General features: G+C 43.7%; 1 long non-coding RNA gene across 1 annotated transcript; it reads left to right on the forward strand.

Annotated features, from left to right (window-relative positions):
* Positions 1 to 10,067: 10,067 nt before the first annotated feature.
* LOC113845606 (uncharacterized) lies at positions 10,068 to 16,069 on the forward strand. Its single transcript, XR_011806414.1, has 4 exons — positions 10,068 to 10,491; positions 10,895 to 11,144; positions 12,682 to 13,326; positions 15,099 to 16,069. It is a non-coding gene; the product is annotated as an uncharacterized lncRNA (long non-coding RNA).
* The last annotated feature ends 7,428 nt before the right edge of the window (positions 16,070 to 23,497 follow it).

The raw sequence follows: 23,497 nt of genomic DNA on the forward strand, positions 1-23,497 counted from the left end.
TTCAGTCCTTATTTTAATTCTTATGAAATACTGTCAAACCTTCTGGAAAGGGAAATTTTCTCACAAGTTTCTATTAAATGCTCTCAGAAAATGATAATTTTAGCAATCTTTTTTTAAAAAAAAAAAAGATAGGTTTTTCTTTACATTAGTCAGTTCTGCTTCAATGCCAATTTTCTCAAAATCATGTATTTCTAGATCATCTGGAGAAGTTGTTTTAAAATATTCCTATACCTGCACTTGGGGAATGTGGCCAAGTAGGTAGTCTTTCTCTTTTTTTTCTTGGTAAGGATTGCATTCAAATTCAGAGTTTATGGAAGACTTGTAGAAACTTTTACCATCACTTTAAACTGTACAGACTATATTTATATAGACTGTGTGCATAGCAATGCAGTACAGAAGCCATGGTTAAAAGTAAACCCTCCACCATTCCTTGACAGATGCGTTATCAACCAAACCAACACCGTGGTTTTTATCAATATCATCTTCTTGTCCTTGTCCATTTTCACCTGGGTTTGTAGTCAATCGATGAAATTGCGTCTTATAGCAGAGCCAAGCTCTGGAAAGACTTTCTCAGGTACCTCAACCTCTGATGGTTATAGATGCAGTTCCATTGTAGTCTGAGATCATTTATTTAATTAAATGTTTCTAGAGTACAGGTCTTAGATTGTTAACTATTTGATCTTTGATTAGTCAGCCAAGTGGTATATATAATTAAGCTGAAGATCAAATAAAATGATGATCAAATCATTGAAAAATGGTCCAGTTGTTAAACAGACCCTCCTTTTTTTTACCTCTGGAAAATATGAGCAAAGTGGGAAGTCAAACAGTTTTTTTTTTAGATTAGCTTAAGTTTTTACTAATTAATCAGAAAGATTTTTCACAGGACTCTTAAATAGTATTGGAAACCTGAGCTCTTTTGGGTTGCAGTTCTCAGTCACAGGGACTGTGTGGAATTGTTTTCTTTTTGCAGATCCTAACCCTGATAGAGGAAAGCACTTAGGAACATACTTTGTTTAAGAACAAACTTTTCTCCATTGATTACACTAGGAATTCTGCGGTGCATAAAAGTTCTGCAATTTATGTGTCATCTTCAATGGTCAGGGTGAGTGTGTCCATTCTGATGAGGCAGAAATCTTTAAAATTTTAGACTGAGTAAATAAATAGATTTCTGGATTTTTTTTTTTTTTCCTGAACCACCAGCCTTGTCTGATACAGAATTCTTTGCAAAAGCAGACTGTGCAGCTAGCTAGTTTTTAAGACATCCAGATAATTTATGTCACTATATAATAATATGGGAACTGAAGGTAAATAGCCTGTCCTAGTTATAAAGGGTACAGAGAAGTTCTTCTTGAACCCATTTGATTTTCTGAATCTCGTGTATCTTAATTTTCATCTCCCTTTTTTTTACTGTGTCAACAGTATTTCTTCCCATCTAAAACATATTCTGTGGAAGCAAATATTTGTTTGCGCAAATCTAAAATTTTCTATTGTACAGTGCCTGAGCAAACTTAAACTTTGCTTTGTATATGCCTTAGTCGTAGTATAACTGGATCACTTACTGAAAGCAAGCACAGACTGGTCATGAGCACAGCAGAAGTAAACATAACTTTTATGAGTAGTCACTTGGTAATTTTCCCATAATTCTAATAATACAAATCACCTATTTCTCTACAGTCATTTCACTACTAAACGATGTGCAAGCCTGTTCACAGTAATAGGAAAGCAGTGTATAATAATTCCTCCGCTTATCTAAGGTCTTCAGGTTGTTTCTCTGTTTTATAATTGTTTGGGCATCTTCTCTTTGATTACCTCTGCATTTTAAATTGCTCTGTGTGACACTTTTGCTTCTGCACACACTCACTGGCAAGCATTGAAGAGCTGAATTAAAAGTTCTTGTAACAGAATTCAGTGAGAAACTGGTTTGGAAATTGCGATTCAAGCACCAGGAAAAATTGCCTCTTCCCATTTCAGCAGAACAAAAGATATGAAAAAAAAAAAATGTCCTGACAATTTATACATTGTAGTCAGAGGCTTAACTTAAGTCATGTGAATAGTCCCTTTGACTGTTAACTTTTAGTCACTAAACCCCTAAAAACTTAACATAAAACATGTAAATATTTGTAGACTCAGAAGACAAGAAGATGAGGTATGTGCTAAGGTGTGGTCTTTTGTAGCTTTAGGATTACATTGATCTTTAGTCCGTAACAGTGTTGAGTCCTTTTCAAGTTACTCCATACGCTGCTAGAGCAGAGATTCTCCAATATTTTTGTTGAAAGATGCTAGCTTTTTGTCCTATACAAGCTTTATGAATGAGCTTGACAACCAGCCCTGCAATATTTCACTGCTTTAGGATCAAGTCACATTACCTCATTGCCAGTTTTATCACCCATAAGGGCATTTTAACTGCTGTTAGTAAGAGGCTCAAAAATTACCCGTTTTAAATTGTATTATACCAAAAAAAATGGTTTTCATGTTTTTGTTTGTTAAAATGTGCTTTATTTCTGCTCAGACTTAATGGCTCTGTTAGTAGTTCAGCATGGAAGCACTGATGAGAATTTGAAACGCATCAGCGTTATTTGCCATGTCTCTCTGCAAAGTGAATTTGTAGATAATAAATGAGCAGAGGCTCAAAGAGTGTCAAAACACACCTCTAACTGTGCTGATCGAGTAGCCTATCCTACTTAAATAAGGGGCAGTGTGTCAGTGTGCTTGTCCTGTGGGACAAGAAATAGCGATGCCTTAATTGAGGGAAACTTTAAAGACAATTCTTTTTTTTAGGTCATGAATAGGAGAAGTTAATAGGATACAAATGAAATCTACAGACATGAAGACGGGAGGTGGTGTGGAAACCAGACAGGAAATAACACAGGGACTTAATATTTCCAGAAAAAAAAAAGAAAAAAAAAAGTGCAATTGCTTAGTTTACACATTTAGTAAATATGAAATTAAATGTGATTTTGTAATATAAAATGGATGCAAAGAAACATTTTTAATGACCTTTTGATGACATTTGCAAAGATGCTATTGCTGGTATACCTAGGAATTGTAATAATTTAAAGATTTTCAGGTACCAGAAGTGTGCTGAAAAAACAGTAATAGTCCGGAGAAATGAAAAAAAAAATAAAATGATGTTTGAGTCAAATGAGTTTCAGTCTGGGGATAATGTGTGTTTGTTTTGCAAGTGTCTGCAGGTCGAGGCATTAAACCACAAGATAATAATCTCTGGCTGTTGAAAGGAGAGGGGAGATATGTTGAAGCAAGAAGATATTTCAGACCCAGATTCAGTTCCCTCCACCCCCTGCCAGTGAAGTACCCAACTTAGAAGTGTTGCTGTAAAATTTCTGGTGGGGAACACGAACCTTCACCTGCAACTTCTACGTCCTCTGGAGCTGCTCATTTTTATCCATTGACTGCTGGGAGAGCCCAGGGTTATTATTAGTTGTTTAATGTATGTGTCTCAGTAGGGACTAGGTTAAGGTAGGAGGTATGTGAGCCAATGGCATGAGAAAAAGAATATTTTATTTGAACATCAGGACAAACAATTTTGAACATACAAGGGACATTACCAGTGAAATATAGCCTGTGAGAATGTGACAGAAAATCGATTACAGGGACACTCAAAATCAGACAATAAAATACTTTAATAAGTGCCTGTAGAGAGTAATCCTACTGACCAAGAGAGGTCTCATATCATCTGTAAGATTATTCGTACCATTAAAATATACAATACCATTATCTGGGAAAGAAAAATAATCTATCATTTAAGACTCTTACCTGATACTAGGATTACAGTGACAGGTGAGTATCCAGTGCAGGAAATAATGCATAATATAATTTCCCTGCATAATAATAGCGGGGAATAAAATCACATTCTTTGTACACACACATGTACACGTATATAAATATATATATTTATACATTATATATATGAAAACGTGTTTTTATATTGCATATATTGATATATCTACTTTTTATTTCCTCACTGCTATTTTTATTTCCTAACTTAGTGGTGCTTTCAGCATCTGCTAATTGTCGCTTCTGCAGCTTCCCAGCAGTCAGATACCATAAACTGAGGCTTCAGACTCTCTTGGACGTCTGAGAGCTCCTTTGCGTGTTTTTTGTCTTCATTCACCCAAAACTGGCCAGCTCACTACCCTCCACATAAACAAGACCTCCCAAAACAAACTCGACCAAGTAGATGAAAACAGAGTGGTGGGCTGAGCCCTGGCTTCAATGACCTTGGCTGCTTTTCTTTGCTGTGCATCTGTTGCATTTCCACGCAGTGATGCTTCTTGTTGATTTAAAAACTCTTTAAGACCAAAGCTGCATTCTACAAACTTCATTGTTCAGCTTTTATTTGCTGTCCTTACATACCTTTAACCTGTCATTTGTATCATGTGCCTTGTTCATGAACATAGTGAAATGCGTTACTTGCTTTGCTGTTTCTGTTTTTATTTTTTCTCATTTGTCTTCTATCCTACTTCTCAGTTCTCGTTTTCTTTAACTCTTTCTCCTTTTTGATGCGTAGATTATTTTCTTTCTCTGTAAAACTTCCCCTTAGTTTAATTCAGCTCTAGCACATGTACTCAGAGCTGCCACCGCTTTCAAAATACTGCTTTCAGACTTCCAGTTAGACCAGCTTCTTCTCAGATAGGGTCACCGGGAGGTTATGCTGCCTCTCGGCTTCTCAGCTAATCCTCTGAGGCCTAGAAACAGGTTTTTCTAGCAGAATAAATAACTCTGCTGAGCCATTACACTCGTTACAAAGTGTTAAATAGCTGATTTCAGTGTTTTTGTAGACAATGATGAGTGAATACTGCATTTTGTTTCTTTTTTTAGCCTGCTTTCCTAAGGAAACAAAGCTTACACAACTGTTCTGCCTGGCTGTCCATCTGCTTGTCTGTCAGCCTCTCTTTAATAACTTTGAACCTGTTGGCTGATTTCAGGCGGGGAGACAGAGAGATCACAAAGGTATGCTCGCCCTAAAGTTCGTGCCCGTTGTACAGTTTGGCAGAGGGCAGAGTCCTAACACCCTGCTCTCGGGGGAAAAGGGGCATCCCTGCAGCCATTCGGGGCAGCAGTAGCCACCGTGTCCCCGTCCTGGCTGTTGGCTCTCACCAGTCACTGCACATCTCTCTCCTGGGGACAGGAGCTTCAAGAGGAGGAATAAATCTTCCCCTGACAAAGGCGAAGGAAGGAGACCTTTTGTGTGATCTGTAGGCCATCAAGCTTCATTGCTGCTGCTGGAATGTGCGTTTATGACAAAGAAGAAAGCGAGCAAAACGTTTTCTTTATAGGAGTCTCTTTTCTTGGAAAGAGTGAGTGTGTGTAATAGACTCACCGTGTGTTTCTGCATTCATTTTTCAGCTGGATGGCTCAGTCTTGGATCTGGGTCACTAGGTGCCACTGAAATATGAACAGGAGATGTTAATAATACTGCAGCAGGAGCGTTAGGCTCCGTTCTTCGGTACCCAAGGGGAGTTGCCTACTGCTCGCAACTCTCAGAGTCCTTCCGGGCATTCAAGTTTCCAGCTCCTCTGTCTCTTAATCTTCTGCTCAGCATTGAAACGATTTTCAGCTGTTTATTCTTCCAGCAGGCTAGTCTCCAGATATCCAGTATCCAGATATTCAGTATTTGTCCTCTGTCTCCCTTTGTGCTGTGGAAGATGAGACTTTGCAGCTGCTGGTTAACAGATTTCATAGTCTTAAGATTTTAACATCTTCATGCTTTAGCTCTGGAGGTCATGGTCTGAATTCTCGGTCCTGACCACAAATAGCAAATATGATAAATCATCCGATTCACATGTTAAGTGATAAAGATTCATTTAATTACAGTGTCTGAAACACCAATCACGGTGGCAACTAATATAAACAAACTAGAGAACAAAATATGAACAGCTAAATGAACGCTAAAAAAAACACAACTCATGCATCTGGCATCCAGGGCTGCGAGTTGCTATATTATATCTGAAATGGGTTGCTAGTGGGAGTGAATGCTAAATAAGGTGCCATCAGCTAAACAAGTCATTTTGTCAGCAACAGATTTAACGAGGGCCATTTCCTGGGGATTTGTGCTTCATACTTGGCTTCTCCATTGTCTAATATGGAACCAACCTTGGTCCAAGCTTTTCTTGTGGATGGGCTACACCAAACCCGTTTCCTGCAGTTTCTCTGCCAGTTTTCTAAATTAAAAGGTCCTGGGGAACATTTCTGGCCACTGGAGTTTGGCTGTCCATACTGCCGAATTGCCTGCATCTATTGCCCGTGTCTACCAGCAGTCTCCCAAATGATTCCTGAACGCAATTTGGGAGCAAGCTCAGGCCATTTCCAGCAGGCAGCTGGCTTTTGGCCCACCCTCTTTTGGAGAACAAGAGCGTTTAGGAGTACATAGCATGGGCTGTTCACTGCCAGTTGCCCTTAGTGCCAGAGAACTGTCCTGGGAATATTTAAGGTTGGAGAATAGACATCATCTCTGGTATCTAATAGGAGCTACTCCTTTTCCTCAGGACTACTGATACACTAATAGGGCTTTTATTCATTAATTAACTGCCTATTTATACAGACCTGTTGGAAATGAGTGTGTTAGAAATCTCTGCTCTGCTGCCAGGTTCGGCTGGAATTGATGGAAAGCTTCACAGTTATTAGTAGGTGACGGACAGTGATGGGAAGGGAAATTCACAGACACCCAAATGTGCATTTATGTATGGCCATTTGTGTATGTACATGTGTGTACGTGTTCCTGCATACAGGATGCAATCACAAACCTCTCCTAAGGAAATCAGGCTAGAAATATGGTGAACAAACACAACGTGGTCAAACCTGGCAGAGTGTGCTCCACAACCAACCTGTTTTGATGGTGTTCTGTGTTTGGTCAGGCCCCTTGAATTATACCAGCTGAACTGAATTTTAAGCAGAAAGAAGGCCACTGTGAACTAACACGTGCTTTTGAGCACATGCAACGTTTAACTATGTTGTGTAGCAAGAAATCGTTGTGACTGGATGTGTAGATGTGCGTGAGCGACTCTTAAACCAGCCTGGGGACTCTTAGAAGTGTAGTAATCTGAAGCTCAGCGTTGAAGAGTAGAAGACACTTGAATGGTGGGATCATTTCTTGTTCGGTGAGCCTGTCCTGGGCTATGTTAGCATATGCAGGGTGGTGAACACAAAGTTTGGTGAAGGATGTCGCAATATGCCTGAATGACCTGCACTGAAACAGTGCCAGTCGTCTGCACAGTCTAAAGCTTGTGCTGTTGTTGCTGTCCATTTCCAGCCCAAAGGACCCTCCTGCCTTCTGAAGTTGCAAAGAAAATCTTGAAAATATGACCCGCTGCAAATTTGCACGGCAAATCTTCCCAAGTCTGCAGGCGGCTGAACCAAAAGTTTCAAGCGGCAAGAAAAAAATAGCTTGTATTTTCTGTAACATGAAAACCAGGATCCTCAAAAGGAGGGTTGAAGAGGTCAGCAACGTTAGCTGGTTCACATCTGGTCTCTTCAGTAGGTGTAGTTTACTCTCACAGTCTGAACCTGCTTCTCCCACTGCCCCTGATACAGCCTCCCTCCTTTCATCTGGCTCCCCCAGTGCCTGTTGATATGTTACCAGCTGGGACTGGTTTATTGGTCATGCCCAAGGAAAAGAAAAAAACATGGCAACACGGTGATTTTTCACCTGTCTTCCCAGCAATTTCAAACCAACTTGCTCTTGAAAAAGGAAAGGTTCATCATAAATTTCCATAAGCAATCATGAAAATCCAGATTTCTCATAACCGAGATGGTGATTTTTATTTTTATTTAAAAAACAACTTCTGTCAAGAAACAACATCAGATCAAAGTGACAGTCTTAAAGACTGGATGGTGCAGCTGGCATGGGTACAAGGCATTACGGGCTGTCTAGATTAAAGACAATTTTTCCATTACAAGGGCGGGCTAAAACCAAGACCTTGCAACTACAGAAGAACCTAAACATTATAGTAGGCTGGCTGCTAGAAATATCTCATTGACTGAATGTTAATGCATCTGTGGGATTTTCAGGAGTGAGCTTTGAGGGCAGCAGAAAATGGAATGGAGTTTAATCTGGAAGGAGACATGAAAATGATGTCTTTCTCTGTTAGAATCAAAGCCAAGGAGAATTTGGACGCATTCCATTACTTAGGACTGACTCAGCCTCTTTTTTGAATTTAGTGTAGTGTCAATTGCAGAGATGCCAACAAAGCTATCCATCAAAATGCTGGGAGGAAAAAGCACAGGTGCTCTCCTGCTCCAGTTATTTATAGGAAAAGCTTGCAATCACATATGATACAAATGCCCCGATTGAGTTTTTACGTTCCAGAGCCCTAAATCCATCTCTTTGGCTGAAAACACAGCTCAGAAAATTATAATTGGCTATCAGTTGTTGCTGTTTAGCAAAGCTGAAAAAAAAAAATCGGGTAAGACATTAAATTTAGCTACAGGGGACTAAGAAAGTAGCAGTAAATTTGGGAAACTTTGTAGGAAGCATTCTGGTTTGGGAGAAAGTTACGAAGGCACGGGAGAATTTGCATGGTATGTTAGTGTGTAATAATATTTTATTTCAGAAATTACATCCAGTCTTCAGCGTATTTAGGATGCAGAAAATGCTATGGCTCCTCGATACAGGCTCGATACCTGGATCAGCACATCTTTTACTAAACATCCTAGAATATTTCCATTTATTCTTCCACTGCTTGAGGAAATCTCAGGTAACCCAATATTTTTTCTAGGATGATTGGTGTTGCTGTGGGCTTTTGAAATTTCTCATACTTTGTTAGGTTTTCAAGATAAAAATTTGTAACAAGTATGAGAAATGTCTGCGATTAAATCAGAAGCATTTTCAGTCTACCAAAGGAATTATTTAGACCTTTGCATATTTATGTGAACATGTTGCCTCTCTTCTCAACACGACTGCTGTTGTCTCAGTTGCCATAATAATTGTTTCAATATATTTTTAACCACTTCTTTAAATAAGCCAAAGCAGACTGCAAAGGCGGCAACAAATCAAATAATTTCAGATTTTTACCTCTTTCGGGAGTCTACCCGGAGTTCTGCTGAAACTGATGTGCAACACACTGACCTACTTTGGCAAAGATCACCACAGAGTCCTAGAGGACTCAAAGTCTGTCTGTTCTGTTGCTCTTTCTTTGTATATTCTTTGAGACAGTAATTTGTTAGAAAGCCACATAATCAGTTGTTACATTTCCAGTGGACAAAAAGTGCATATTTAGAGAGGAAAAAAAGAACATTAAAAAAAAAAAAAAAAGGTTCTGCTATTTCTGTGTGAGGGCTTTTGTTTCTTCATGTCAGACTCCATGCAGACTATCTGTTAGTAGAAAAGACACCAAAAACAAAAGGTATGGGCAACGAATCTCAGGATATTCATAATTTTGGGGGAACCCCAGACATCTTAGAGCCTCTGCCTCAGCTGATCCAAAGAAATCACGTCCCAGCAGTGCTCCATCCTGTCTTGTGCAAAGCCCCATCTTTCAGAAAGACACTTGAATAGCTCCAGGGAACTAACAAGGTGGCTCTGACTATATTCAAGTTTTGGTGGCAACACACCACAGACACCATTCAGTCCTGTGCATCTTGTTTCCAGTGTGCTCAGTAACTGGAATTGTTACTGTTGGTTTTGAGGCTGATCTTCATTTCCCAATCGGGGGGAGTCTTTTCCATGGAAGTGCCCCTGCCATTGGGATGCCCAGCAGCATTGTCCTAGCGTTGTGTCTCTAAATAAAGTGCTGTGACCACTTTACTCCTCTTGTTCAGCAGTATGGTAGAAAGCCCTACATACAAGGTATTACTTTTTAAATCTACTTTCCAAAAGCCTTGAAATTTGGATAGTTGTCTTTCATGAATGTTTGTTTTCCCATTATTTCTCCAAACCCCAGCAATTATTTCTGAGCTACGTGTGATTTCTGCCATATTTGACAAAAAGGCAGAGGTCCCAAAAATCTTTGGTTTGAACAAGTTTGGTGCAAGTGGAGGAGAAATGGCAGAGTGCAGCATTCAGTCCTGATTTAACATGAGGATGGAGAAAAGAGTGTAAAGGAAAGAGAGGGATGGTGTAGATCACAGAATCACGAAAACTCCACAGCCATATAAACTCCCAAATTTCACAGGTGCAGCAGGAAGGCACACAACCACAAGGCACTGGGCTTTCCTCGCCCTGCTGCAGACCAATCTGCAAGCCTGCACTGCAGCAGCTGGGTGGTTGTACAGCCACAACTAGCACAATAGCATGCGTTATGGTGGCTTTATAGTGCTGACGTAAGGTAGGTGGGGAGGTGACACGCCAAGCCCCACACCTACCGTCACGTCATACGCGGTGTCTATGGAAGGCCAGCACCGGTCTCCCGCAAATCCAGGGGCTGTCAAAACGCTCCGTGTGTAATTCTGTGCGAGATAAGCAGTGTGTACATTGCTGCGATGATATCAGAAGTCCTCAGGGCAAGTCATGCCATCTGGGAAGGGCAATCTCGGGTGAGTTTAACTTCTGGAACGGGAAGGTGAGCCTGGCACTGCCATCCCATATCCAGACCGCTTTTAAAAATGACGTTCCTGCAAAGATAGCACAGGTTTCCTTAGGTTGTTTAGTAGAAGAAAGGATCCTGTGAATTCAAGGTTCATTGGCACACGGTGAAACCCTGCCACGGTCAGGTGCAATGGCAGTTGTGGAAGGTTGGGGTACCAAACAGAAGAGCACCCCAGAAACCAGCTGCTCACAACTTTGGGCTTATTCTCTTGCCACCAACCTGATGCTTCAGAGAAAGTTTAAGCAACAGCCTGGGCAGAAGTGGCTATCAAACATGTTTGAAGTTTCTGTGAGTTTTTTTGTTGTTGTTTGCTTGCTTGCTCCTTTGGCTTTTATTTATTGCTTCCATAGCAATGATTCCAGCACACAAGGAAAGGTGCAAACCTTTGCTTTGCTGTGGTGAAACCAGCTGCTTTCATTTGGACACCGTCCAACGTGTCCAGAACGGATCCGAGTGAATCTGACGGGGTGTGACACACGTTGTTTTCCCTGGTGGAAGCGAGCCAAGCAAAGAGGCAGTCGCAGACAGAGCCTGTGGGTACCTTCAACCCTCGAGGAGTCTGGCGATCCCAAGAGCCTGGGCACGTCTCTTCTTGGGAAGGTCAGTTTGAGAGCTGGCCTTCATTTCTGCTGGGAGAGCTGTGCCGAAGTCTGCCTGGCTGAGCTAGCGTGAGGGGCAAGCAGCAAAATGTCCCACAGCTCTGAGAAATAAATATTGGCACACCGTATGTATCTTGAAATATACAGACCAAGAAACGCATGATTCTGGAAAAAAAAAAAAAAATCAAAAAAATGTACTAATACTTTGGTTTCTGGAAGTGCTGAAATAGCACAACTTCCCAAATGAAAGCCTGGCACTACTGAAATCAGTGGGAGTTTAGTCTGTGACTTTAAAAAAAAAAAAAACAGGTGGTGATTTCACCATAAACTGTTTTATAGCTTTCACTAGGTAGGGACTACAAAGCGAAACCACATCCCTGTGCACTAGATAGGTATTTGCCAACTGGGTTTGGGTCGACTCAGAAAGGAATAAAATTTGCTCTGTTCTTTCCTTTCAGTCCTCTAATTAATTTGTGCTTAGCTCCACACTGCCTTCTTTTGCTGCGAAGAGCAGACATTAAATTGGGATTGTATGTGTTGACAGTCCTGGCTCGAGCCTTCACGCGGGTTGGCTGAGATTTAACAATACATTTTTTTCCCATGGTATTTTCTGTCACATATTTTTTAAACAAGCGCTATTCTGTCAGCTACAGAGGGCAGGAAGAAAAGATGTACTGTAAAGCAGCAAACAAAAGGCAATTTCAGGTTTAGCGTTTGCAAGATTGTATGATTATATTGGCAACTCTCCTTCTCTGTAATCTCCTTATGAAATGTATAGTCTGTTTGCTGTGCTATCCGGAGGAATAAAGGAAATTAAGGAACACTTCATTAAAAAGAATGACTCAATTTACCTTTGGCCACAGCAGCGTAAGCTCTGCTGACATTTTACAGAGTCACTGCCAACAGATCTGGACTTTGGCTTCCATCTGGAGGAAATGGGCACCTGAAAACGAGCCCAACCGGGCACCTACCCCGTGCCACACCGGCTGCGAAACCCCCGGCTCCAGCTGGAAGGGTGCAGCGCCGCGTGGTGTGTCACAGGGCAAATGCTTGGACGGTGCCATCACCGTGGTACTGCATGCTCAGGAGCAGCCTGATAGAGTAGCCCATTCTTCCACAAGACCAGCCTTACAGAGCAATCGCTGTTGACTCTGTAGGTCTGGGATCATTCCCTTTGGAATCAGTGATAAAATTCCTCTTCTCTTGAATGGGAGCAGCACGGAGCCGTGAAGCCACTGGGCAAAAACTCTACGCACTGCTTTGAAAGTTAAGGAAGCATTAAGGTCGGAATAATAACTTTCATGAAGTGTGACAAAAACCAATGCAATTTGCACCGTCCAGCTATTTGGCCTGTACATGCAGATTATCAGAATCTGGTTATCACATTTAGTAATCCCAGCCTGGCACTGGCTGAAAAAGTGCTTTACAAAACATACAGCCCAGGGCAGGAGACTCCATAAAGTCAATGTTTTTATTGCTTTTTTTTTTTATTGATATAACCCTTTAGTCATGCAGCTTTTCTTTCTTCTCATTTAAAGACAGGGGAAAGAGAAGTAGATGATACGGGATGATAACGTAATGCAACGATTGCTGGTTGTCCGCGGAGAAGCACAAACGTGACCCAGGGTTTGGGATAAAGCCAAGAAAACTGCTGAGAAGACAGATCCTTGTTATCACGTGCTGCAGGTTATTGGGGACCCATTGCAGAGCCTAGCTCCCCCACAGAATGGGGGAGAGGATAAAGGAATCATCCTAAAAGAGGAACCTGGACCCCTGCTACCTCAAAGACTTACCAGAAACAAAACAAAAACAGAAAGAGAGAGAGGGAATAGAGAGTGCTGAATCCATTCCTAGACCAAAAGGTCTCTCGGTTGGGGTGGTGGGGCTGTAGCTTTTGCCACCAGTCCATTAGCTTTCGTGTTGCTCCTACTGCTGGTGCCATCAGCACTTAGCTTGAGATGGTGTCCATGCAAGGAGGAGAGAAAGAAGGGGAGATTTTCCTTGCTGCAGCTTGCAGAAGGGCCCTGCGCCCCCATATTCCTGCCCTGCAATCCCAGTAAAGACCATTTCTTCCCGAAGAACTTGCAGAAGAAATATTCACAGAAGAAATTACTTCCAGAAGAACCTCTGGGCTTATCCACAGGCAGTGGCTTCTAGGGTTGGACTCCTTCCTGGACAGGGAGGTGAGTGCTTGCAGGCTTTACAAGCTAAAGCAGAAAACCTGGTTAAACACAAACGATGAGGAAAGCTTGGTGGGGTGGGTCAGAAGGAAGAACAACCTTCTAAAATGTATGGGGCAAGGCCTCACTGGCACCTTGGCCGGCTGCAAGGGAAATGTGCAGCACACGGAGCTGGACTCCCCTTCCAGAGGTCACATACCGAAAGAGTCTTTCAAGAGGATTTGCACAAGCCAGACAGACTTATTTTATTTATCTAATAATGCTGGTATTTGTACCTAACCAATATAGGCCGCGGAGTGGAAAGTGCTGAGGCACTTTGCTGAGGGCTCACCGCGGAAGGGAGGCCATGCAGGCCGGTTACGTTTTTACGTGCTAGGAGCCTGCTGACTGTAGGATGTATTGAGTTTCAGTGAACATCATGAAATGTTATAATGTACGAGCCTGCACCGACAGGGCATTTCGAAGCGGGCATCCCCTTCAGCAGGAGGATTTGGGCTGCCAACAGGGCCTTTATGCTCACCTAAACCCTGAGATAAATTAGCTCGTTATTGCTTTTTTCTCCAGGCACCACAGACAGGGCTTACTGGGTATGTCTCTGAGCTGAATGAGGTTGGTACTTTGCCAGCCCTGGTCACAGACCTTTAGCGAAGACATCTCATGCTCTTGCCCGTAAGGAAACGTGCTTCATAAGTGGGTGATCATTACTGAAATACATTTGATAACAGAGGGGTTATCATTCAAACGCTGGGCTCAATAAAGATAGCTGAACAGGCATGGCTATGGCATTGGTGGAAATGGGAAAACATATCTGCGGCAGGTTTCTCTCTTTCTGTTTAAGGTTATAAAACATGAGATGTAATCAACATTTATTTTCCATACCAGAAGTAAAATGGCTTAAATAGTAGTATTCATTATTTTAAATAAGCAATGAAACAAGCAACAAAGCCCCTGTTTTTCATGCTTTTTTAAACAACAAACAAACAAAAAACAACTATTTGTTATTTATGGTCCCACCAGCATTATGTATTATCTGACCATGCAGCACAGCTTGGCTCTAAAAGCTAAATTTTAAGAGGAATACTTTAGGAGGCAGAAAATCTCTTTGCACCTCAGTCTAGAGGGGTTAAAACCCATAGTGTCCACATCCCAGCGCACTACAGTCTCTGGCCTTGTTGGATATGAGCCATGCTGCCACATAGGGTCAGGGAAACAAGATAATAACACACCTGAAGGATGGCTCTGAAGATGCAGGGTTTAGGAGCAAAGGATCTCAGGTTTTGTGTTTTACCCAACATTAAATGCAGGTGCTGCCCTGGGATCAAGGACTTGAACCTCATGCTCTCATTTTCTGTGCTTTCCTTGATCACCAGCGTTGTTAAGAGTGTACCTCGATGAGTTACACCGTTTCACATATCATCAGCAACAAAAAGACTTTCTTGAGGTCATTAATTACAACAGAGCCCAAGCAGTCAGTTGATGTTTTTTGGGGGGCAACTTCCTTTAAGCTAGAAGGCAGACTTCTTGAATTATACCTCTCCTAATTCCAGCTCCCAGGAAATGCACATTCAATTCTTGATTTGGGGAAGCAAACAGCTTTGTTGTATCCTAAATGCCAGCCAGAGGTTAATCCATGATGTCGACCAGAGCATTTTCCATTTGCATTGGTATACTCCTGGAATCACTCTGCTAACATTCAGCAACTTACGGTAGGGCTCTGCGCTCACAGTTTTTGAGCAATATCTGTCTCCATCCCAGCATTTCTCTCTTCCCAGCAGATGTGATAGAAGCACCGTTCTGCAGGAGCCTGTCTACCCTCCCTGCCAGCTCGGGGTCCAGCCCGCCGCTCGCTGCAGCCACTGGGAAGTTTTCCACGACCTGAGAACAGGCTGGAGCTGGCTCGCACTCTGCTCCTTTAAAGCTGCAAACTGGTTGAGCTAGCACAACCAGCGCTTTGCAGACAACTCAGCAATTACGGGATCATATAACTACAGTAAGAGGCTGAGCTGCAAATTACTGTAATTATGAATATTTCTGTTGCAAGGCAAATTTACAGCCAGATATGTCATGTCAAAATTATTTCATTTTGTGGGTAATTCTAATTTTGCAATACATTTCTAGAACTTCATTTTCCTGTTAAACAGCATATTAATTTGAAGAGTCTATTACAGCGGTTATAGTGGATTATTGTTAGAATTCAGAGGCAGATTATGAAATGCAAACATGCTCCATGGCAGGCTAAATCCTGATCCCAGACAAAATAGCTGAGATGGGAACGGCGATTAATATCATCATAAGGGTGTTGGGCAGTGTCTGAGGAGAGGCTCGGTTCCCTGCCAGGGGACTGTTTTTTAAGTACATCTGCCCATATCCCAAACCTTGCATTCAGACTCCTTCTGGAGTTCACCCAGGCATTGCTAACGATGATGCCTCGCAGGGGACGTGGTGTGAAGGAGCTCTTGGCCTCTCCCGGCCCCATCTGTGACTGACACGGGGCAAATGCAGGGATTTAACCCGGCTCTCCCTCCCGCACCGGCTGCCAGTGGAAAGAGCCGTGACTCGGGGCTGACCGGGTCACCGCCAAAAGTAGGAACGACCTTGTCAACTTTGTCATCGTATCTGGTTACGTGGCGGGGGAGGAGGCCAAAATCACCCCCTCCCCTCGCCGGTTTGCTCATTAGCAGTTCACGGGATGGGCTTGACCCTCGTTTCCCCTGCAGACACCTCTGCCACGTACCAAAGCGGGTCTGAGGCACGCGTGGCATGTGGGGCCAAGCCCTGGGGTACACTCACGGCCAGGCCCAGGTGGAGCTGGTGACCGAGGTGGTTTTCTTGGGGAAGAGCTGTAGGTGAGATGGCTCTTCTGCCCCCCGAGATGGTGTTTGGGGTGCTTCTGCCCTGCGTTATTCCCCACCGGTTCACAGCTGCTCCCTGCAGCATGTGCGCTATTCGCAGATTATTGTCACATAAATATTTCCCTCTCCAGGCGAACACTGATAAAGCCTCTGTGATCCAGGCTTTCATCTGCAACTGCCAGGCAACCGGGCTCTCCATTCCCAAACACTGTGAAGTCCAAGGAGCCCCACAGCGGAGCTGGAAGTGGCCTTTGTAGGGTCCCTCTTGCCCCCACGGACACTTTCCAAGAGCTGTTTTGTTCCAGCAGCAAAATCAGGAGACCCTCTCCAAGAACGAGCCTCGCAAGCAGGTGCTTGGGACAGAAAGCTCTGCCAAGTGCAGTGGTGACTGGGTAGAAATGGCTTTTTGGACCCTAAAAGAGTTTAATGAAGAGCAGGGAGTAAAATGGTATATTAAAATATTGACATATCATTAACTCCTGCATTACGCCCTAGCCAAAGCACTTAGCAGCAGAACTGCATGGAGCCTGACATTACAAAGGACCATCCCCTCCAAAGAGGATAATTCCCATCAGACCTTACAGTCCCCTTCATGAGGTATCAATTATTTATCCTGTGCACTGCAAAAGTCAGCAAATCCTTTAGATATGAGAGAAGACTGCTAAACAAGCTGATGATCAGGACGGTGAAATGTTAGTCTTTCCCCATGGGATGCTGCCCACAATTTCACCCATGAACTGGGCAAGGAGGGAAGGTGCTGGTCCTCTCAAAATTTCCTTCTGATGCTCACCTGCATGGCCAGCTTCTCCAGGGCATCCTTCCCCTGCCGAGCAGCTCCACTCAGACATAAATGCTGTCCTTCTTCCTCACGCACGGCAAACTAGATTAAATTCCTCATGAAATTAACTAGCGATCTCTCACAATTAAACTCATAATTAATGTAAATAGTCAATTTAATATATACCCAAGAGGAGATGTTTATTTAAATGCGCTCTTACTGGTCATTTATATTCTATTGCATTACATTAGGCTGGAAGATCCATCTAAGCTTGCCCGAGACTTCTCATTAAATACAATTGTAACAGGAGTTACAATGCAGATTTTTTTTTCATGCCAATTATCTGCCCCAAGCAAGATATCCAACTATTTTAGCTACCTGTAAGAGTAAAAATAGTAAAAATGCAGATGATTTCTTGTGACATAAATGTTCCCTGTATTCCCTTTGAACATGTGAGGGGAAAACCTATGCATTTTTTCAAGTTCCAGAGTGTAAAATGAGAGTGTATAAATGAGATTGATTTTCTTGTTTTTGTCTCAGACCTCACATTTGCACGGGACTACTCCAACTAAGGGGCAAATATCATGGTAGCTATTCTAGTTGTACAAAAAATACTCATCTCAGGGTATGTCTGCTTGCTGAAGTGCCCATGGCCTAAATCAGTGCCCATCGTCCAAGCTCACCTACTCTCTGTGGAGATGTCTGAATACCCCCTGGACAACTCACTTAGAAAAATCACTTCTTTGCAGCTCAGGTCAGAAGCAATCACTTCCACCCCATCCATCTATCTTTCTGTTTACCAGTGAACCTACCATCCAGAACTGTGCCTTAGCTACCTACCTGCTTACCTACCATCTAGGACCATGCCTATGGAGGCAGCTTAACCTGCTCTCAGACTCCAAAAAAAGCACTTTTGCACATTATTTATCTGCAAGTAAAATGCTCTATTCTGAAAAGTGGAGTCACAGCTCCTGAGTCCAGGCCCTCTTGCATCCCAAGAGTGCTCAGAAACCTGCTTCTGGCATGGCACAGCACGTCGTGTAGGCACAAAAAGTAGCCAGAACCTGGGACTTGAGCAGAAACACTTGCTAATGATGCTGTGTGCACTGCAAAGTAATTTCTGGAACCCAAACTATGTAAATAAAGTCTTCGTCTGACCTCTTTCTCCCCTCTCAGTTCCCAACCTTATAAATAACTCTTACTTCCACCTTCAGATTTTTTCCAGAGCTCTGCTGAGGCTTTTGGTCTGCCTATTTTTAGCTTTGCATTTATTGACAGTGGTTTCCTTCTCGTCTGCCTATTCAGGCTGCAGCCTGGAGAATCAAGAGGTTATTCTCTTTCCCCAAATTGGCTTTTCTGTGGACAGATCTGTAAAATTTCTGAAGACAAAAAGAGAGGTCACCGTTTCTTTCCGTCCCACCTGGCATACACATCCTCTGTGAGCCACCATGGGACTCACTCACTGGCTGCCTCCAAAAACTTCCTGAGACATGAGAACATGCTCCTTGATACCCAGGTACAACCAGTCCTCTCTGGGGAAGGCAGCAAGGAAGACGTTAATGTGCATAAAGAGGAGTAGGAGGGCAGGATGTATTTTAGATAACTCCAGTCAAAGAAAAAATATATATATTATCAGTAATGGTTCAAAATGTGTAGGAAAACTGCTAGAATAATAGCAGGTATTTTTTCCTGTTTCTCAGCAGACGGAATCAAATAACTAGCTTCGTACTATGCATGTTAACTGGGTATAAATTGCTGTTAGTTGGGCAGATTTCTTGCTGGGTGGTTGGAGGTGCATGATGACCTGCGTGGGATCACGCAGGTTTAGCGTGCTTCAAAAGTGCACAGGGTATATTCATCCAGCTAACAGAGCCTGAGAAAAGACAGTCAGATCCCATAAAACGTGTCTTTTTTCTGAATCCCATTAACCAAAAGGAGGTTAAAAACCCCAAGCAGTCTTAGCAGCAGATTATTATTTTTTTTACGGTGGTAGTCTTTCCTTGTGGGGTAATAATGCAGAAAAAATGGAAAATGATGATAGCGTCAATTTAAGCCATAAAAAAGATAATTGTTTGATGAACCTACTCATTTATATAAACTGTTCTGTTTGCTCGGTGCTCTGCTTCAGGCACAAAAGTTTAGACAAATCCAACGCGAGGGCTAAAACGACAGAAGAAGTAGTAAATTGTTGTAAAAATTGATTTTACAGAGATACGTGCTGTAAGGCCCGATTTTCAGAGACACGCTTAAAGTAGGACACATGATTAAAGAACTTGCTGAATCAGAGATTTTGTGCACAAAAGACCAGTTATGCAGCTAACTGGCTGTGCAAATAGACAGCGTGGTTTCCTTATGCAGTTGTAACTGCATACAGAAAAGCTACTTGTTCATCGCTGCTACAACTTGCATGAGCGCTAATTGGGAAAATGTGGTGTTTGGTATGGCCACAGATTCACAGATTTTCCACTGTGCGTTGAATTTTGGCTCCCACCTTGTCTCTCTACCAGGAAGTTCTGCTTTGAAAAGCCAGCAGGATAGCTGAAGTCTGTGGTGGATTGATCCTCCAAGACTTGAAGTGACTCAGACGCTTGATCTGAGGAGTAACTGATAGCAGCAGAAGGTAGCTATCCAGTCCTTGGACCTGGATATGGTGAGGACGATGGTGGTAGCACAGCTTGTGGGTGTGCTCCATGGCTGTTTCTTACCAACAAAGTTGGTAAGTTGGCAACTTACCAAAGTGCCAGGATGAATTTTGTCCCAGGGCCTAGTGGAGAACGTGCTCCGGCCTCCCTCAGGTCCCTGTTTCATTTCTTTTCTAATCCTCAGTTTCTTGTCCCAGTCTCTTAACCTTTCCAGCCTTTGCTATTTGCCAGCTTGTCAGCTCTTTACCCTTGGCCTGGCCTCTCCTCCCAGTCCTTGGTGTGGTCTCTGCACCACCCCAGCCTGCAGGCCTGGTGGCTTTGCTCCAGTCACAGCCTCTGTTCTTCTGGAAGGTCTCTGCCTTCCTCTCCTTGAGAAGCTCCTGGGTGGCTCCTTAGCCACTTTCTCCCTCACAAACAGGTCTCTGACCGTAAATGGATTGATATGATGAGTGACATGGAAGGAACATGAGGAAAGGAACAAACCTACCTCTGAAAATGACTTGGATGGTGTGTGGTCAGTGGGGCATTGGGCTATCCATTGAGCAGGATGGAAAACCACACTCTGGGCAGCATCCTTGGTGGGCACCATCCTTTCTGTGCCAGCAGAGCCAAGGCTGGGTGACCGGTGAGGGGTCGGGGTATTGGCAGTGGCTGGAGGATGTCAGAGCAATCTGACTTCGGGGCCATGGAGAGGAAGAAGTTAGAAATCAAGTCAGCAGGGAGAGGTCGTGCCCATGTAACCTGAGACGTGAGGTGTGAATACTCCTTCATAAGCGATCACACAGTCAATGAAGAGATTTCAGAGTCCACTTTCCTACGGGCCCTTCCTGGGTGTACCCCACCTTGCAGCTCCACGTTCCTTTGGCATGGTTTTGTGTGTGCATTGTATAGATTCAAAGCAACACCTCCTACCACACCCTCGAATGAATAGCTTGGACAGACGATAAGGCAGATGTGTAAGACATTTGCGGTATGAAATGCTACTGAATAAGCAAGCAGCTGTATACTGATCTGGCTTCATTTTCCAGATGGTCGCAGCAAGCAGCATCCTGCAGAGAGCATTGTAATGGTCAAGTCCTGAGCTGACAAAGGCTGAGTAAGTGTAATAATATCTGCGACTTGAAAGCAAGGATTGTACAATTCCTGCCAAGAACAGATGGCAAGATAGTGTTCTTAGCCACAGCTGATACCGACCTAGTAGCAGGAACCACAGATCTTTATTGCAAACATATCTTATGACAATTGATGCAATCCCTTAATCAAAGAGCCTTGACTGTTCCTCTGGTTAATTCCCCCATCCAATTGACATTACCAGGCAGTGTCTGGTATAAGGCTTAGCCACATAAGCAGCTCCTAGATTCCTATCTCTTGAGGATGCTGGCTCGTATCTTGCATTACATCAGCCTGGTCAGATTAAATGGAGAAAGGGGCTTTATTCAGACTCCTGATCAGAAGTGCCTCGCGTAGAAGCTGTGATCCTAACAGATAAAAGGACTGATGAGTGATCCAGATCGCAGACCTCATGGCATCAAGAGACGTTCTTGGGGCACATAAATCAGGCAGGTCCTCTTCTGAAAGTGCCTCACAGGGCCACAGAGACTCCTTGTCTCATACATCTCAACACAATCTGTGGCTAAGACTTTCCATGAGGGTCCCCCTGGGAAAACCACGTGAGTCCCACGTCTCGATGAGCTCAGTGTAGGCACTCAACCAGTGTTGCAGGTCAGCTGATGAAGGGCAACTTGATCAGCTCCTACAGACTGCTTCCATCCATGGACTCATGCCCTTCATCCAGGCAAGGGAAACTATTTCAGCAGCGATTAGGCAGCTAGAGCAAAGTTGCCTCCTCGTTAGCCTTCACTTCAGTCTGAGCTGTACCTTTAAATACATGATAATGAATTACAATTAAAAATATTCTTTAATATGAACGTTAAAAGGTACTGGTTAGAACATGCTAACTAATGCATTTTAGAATAATACCTTTTGTCTTAAACTAAACAAGTACTCCCCAGCCGTAAGGAAACACCCCCAGTGCTTCATTCTCCATTCATTCTAGCTTTCCGTTTGGCTATACGTGCACTCTCCTTTCTTTTCCCACGAGATCTTCCATATTTATACTTGCTTTGGGAAGCTGTTGCTCTCCAGCCTACCATACATAATACCCAGCCTGTGAAATCGTGTTTGCCCTTGACCATTCACCCTGAAGCCAGCAAAGAAAGATGTGAAAGGTGAGGAGGGAGGCGAAGAAGGAATGGCTTTTAAAGAGATACCCTTACCCCTAAAATGTGCTTCAGCCAACCTCCAACCATCCTCCCAGACCCCAGTAAATACTGGAGAGATGCTGGTGGCCCCAGGGAGAGCCCAGGGCTGCTGTCTGCCCTGGGGTCCAGCTCTCCATGCCCAGAGCAATGCCAGGCTGGGGGTGCAACTCCTTCAGGCTGTGCCTGTCTGAAGGACACCACCAAACTGACCCACAAAGCAATCTTTTATGGCACCAAGGAACACACGTTCATTTACAAACCCCACAAATTTAAAAACAAAAGCAGCACATGAAATGCCAATTGCACTTTTAAGAGGGATGGCTGCTCCTCTTCCATCTGTGTTGCTTTTTGTCTTTTCTGCCATGCATTTATACAAACAGTTGGGGCCGGGAGGGATGGGGGGGGAGGGGGTCATCATTGCTATTGTTTTCTTTTCAGATTAAAACCTTATCCTTGCAGATCAGGCAAAACATCAGCTGAAACACTCTCGGCGCCATCGGAGTCCGAATCTGCCTCTGAGGCTGCGGACAGGGCGTTTGCCTTCCCGTTTCTGTAGCTCAGTGGAGCCTTGGGTTCCCAAAAACCCCAGTGCCTGTCTTTGATCGCCTGCTCTCTGCTTTATTAAGATGCACAGACAATACTGCTGCAAACACCAGTGGGGATAGAAAGAGCCTGCACATACCAGCTGAAAAATAACAAAGTGACATTCACTCAGAAAATGAAACATAATACAACTGGGGAAAAAGCAGCTGAAACGCAGATGTTCAAGGGGATGAGAAACCTAGAAAGTCAGGGCTCTGGAGGAGAGCTGGGGGTGGCAGGAAGCGAAGGATGCACCGAAAGGAAACGCTGCAGATGGTTTTGACCTGGTGTTACGTGTTCCCCCGCGGTGACAGGGTGGTGGTGGTGGTACACGCTGCCAAGGCCATAAAGTTGGGTGAGGCTTCTCCATGCTGGAGCCAAGCTGCAGTCTGCTTCCCCTGGGGCTCTTCCGGGTTACACACCATCACTCCAGCAATCCAAGCACATCTCTTTTACCCTTCTCAAATCATAGAATCATAGAATCATAGAATATCCTGAGTTGGAAGGGACCCTTAAGGATCATCAAGTCCAACTCTTGACACCGCACAGGTCTACCCAAAAATTCAGACCATGTGACTAAGTGCACAGTCCAATCTCTTCTTAAATTCAGTCAGGCTTGGTGCAGTGACCGCTTCCCTGGGGAGCCTGTTCCAGTGTGCAACCACTCTCTCTGTGAAGAACCCCCTCCTGATGTCAAGCCTAAACTTCCCCTGTCTCAGCTTAACCCCGTTCCCGCGGGTCCTGTCGCTGGTGTTAATGGAGAAAAGGTCTCCTGCCTCTCGACACCCCCTTACGAGGAAGTTGTAGACTGCGATGAGGTCTCCCCTTAGCCTCCTCTTCTCCAGGCTGAACAGGCCCAGTGCCCTCAGCCGTTCCTCGTACGTCTTCCCCTCCAGGCCTTTCACCATCTTCGTAGCCCTCCTCTGGACACTCTCCAACAGTTTCATGTCCTTTTTATACTGTGGTGCCCAGAACTGCACACAGTACTCGAGGTGAGGCCGCACCAGCGCAGAGTAGAGCGGGACAATCACCTCCCTCGACCTACTAGCGATGCCGTGC

The sequence above is a fragment of the Anas platyrhynchos genome, chromosome 1 (genome assembly GCF_047663525.1).
Source record: "Anas platyrhynchos isolate ZD024472 breed Pekin duck chromosome 1, IASCAAS_PekinDuck_T2T, whole genome shotgun sequence".
NCBI lineage: Eukaryota > Metazoa > Chordata > Aves > Anseriformes > Anatidae > Anas > Anas platyrhynchos.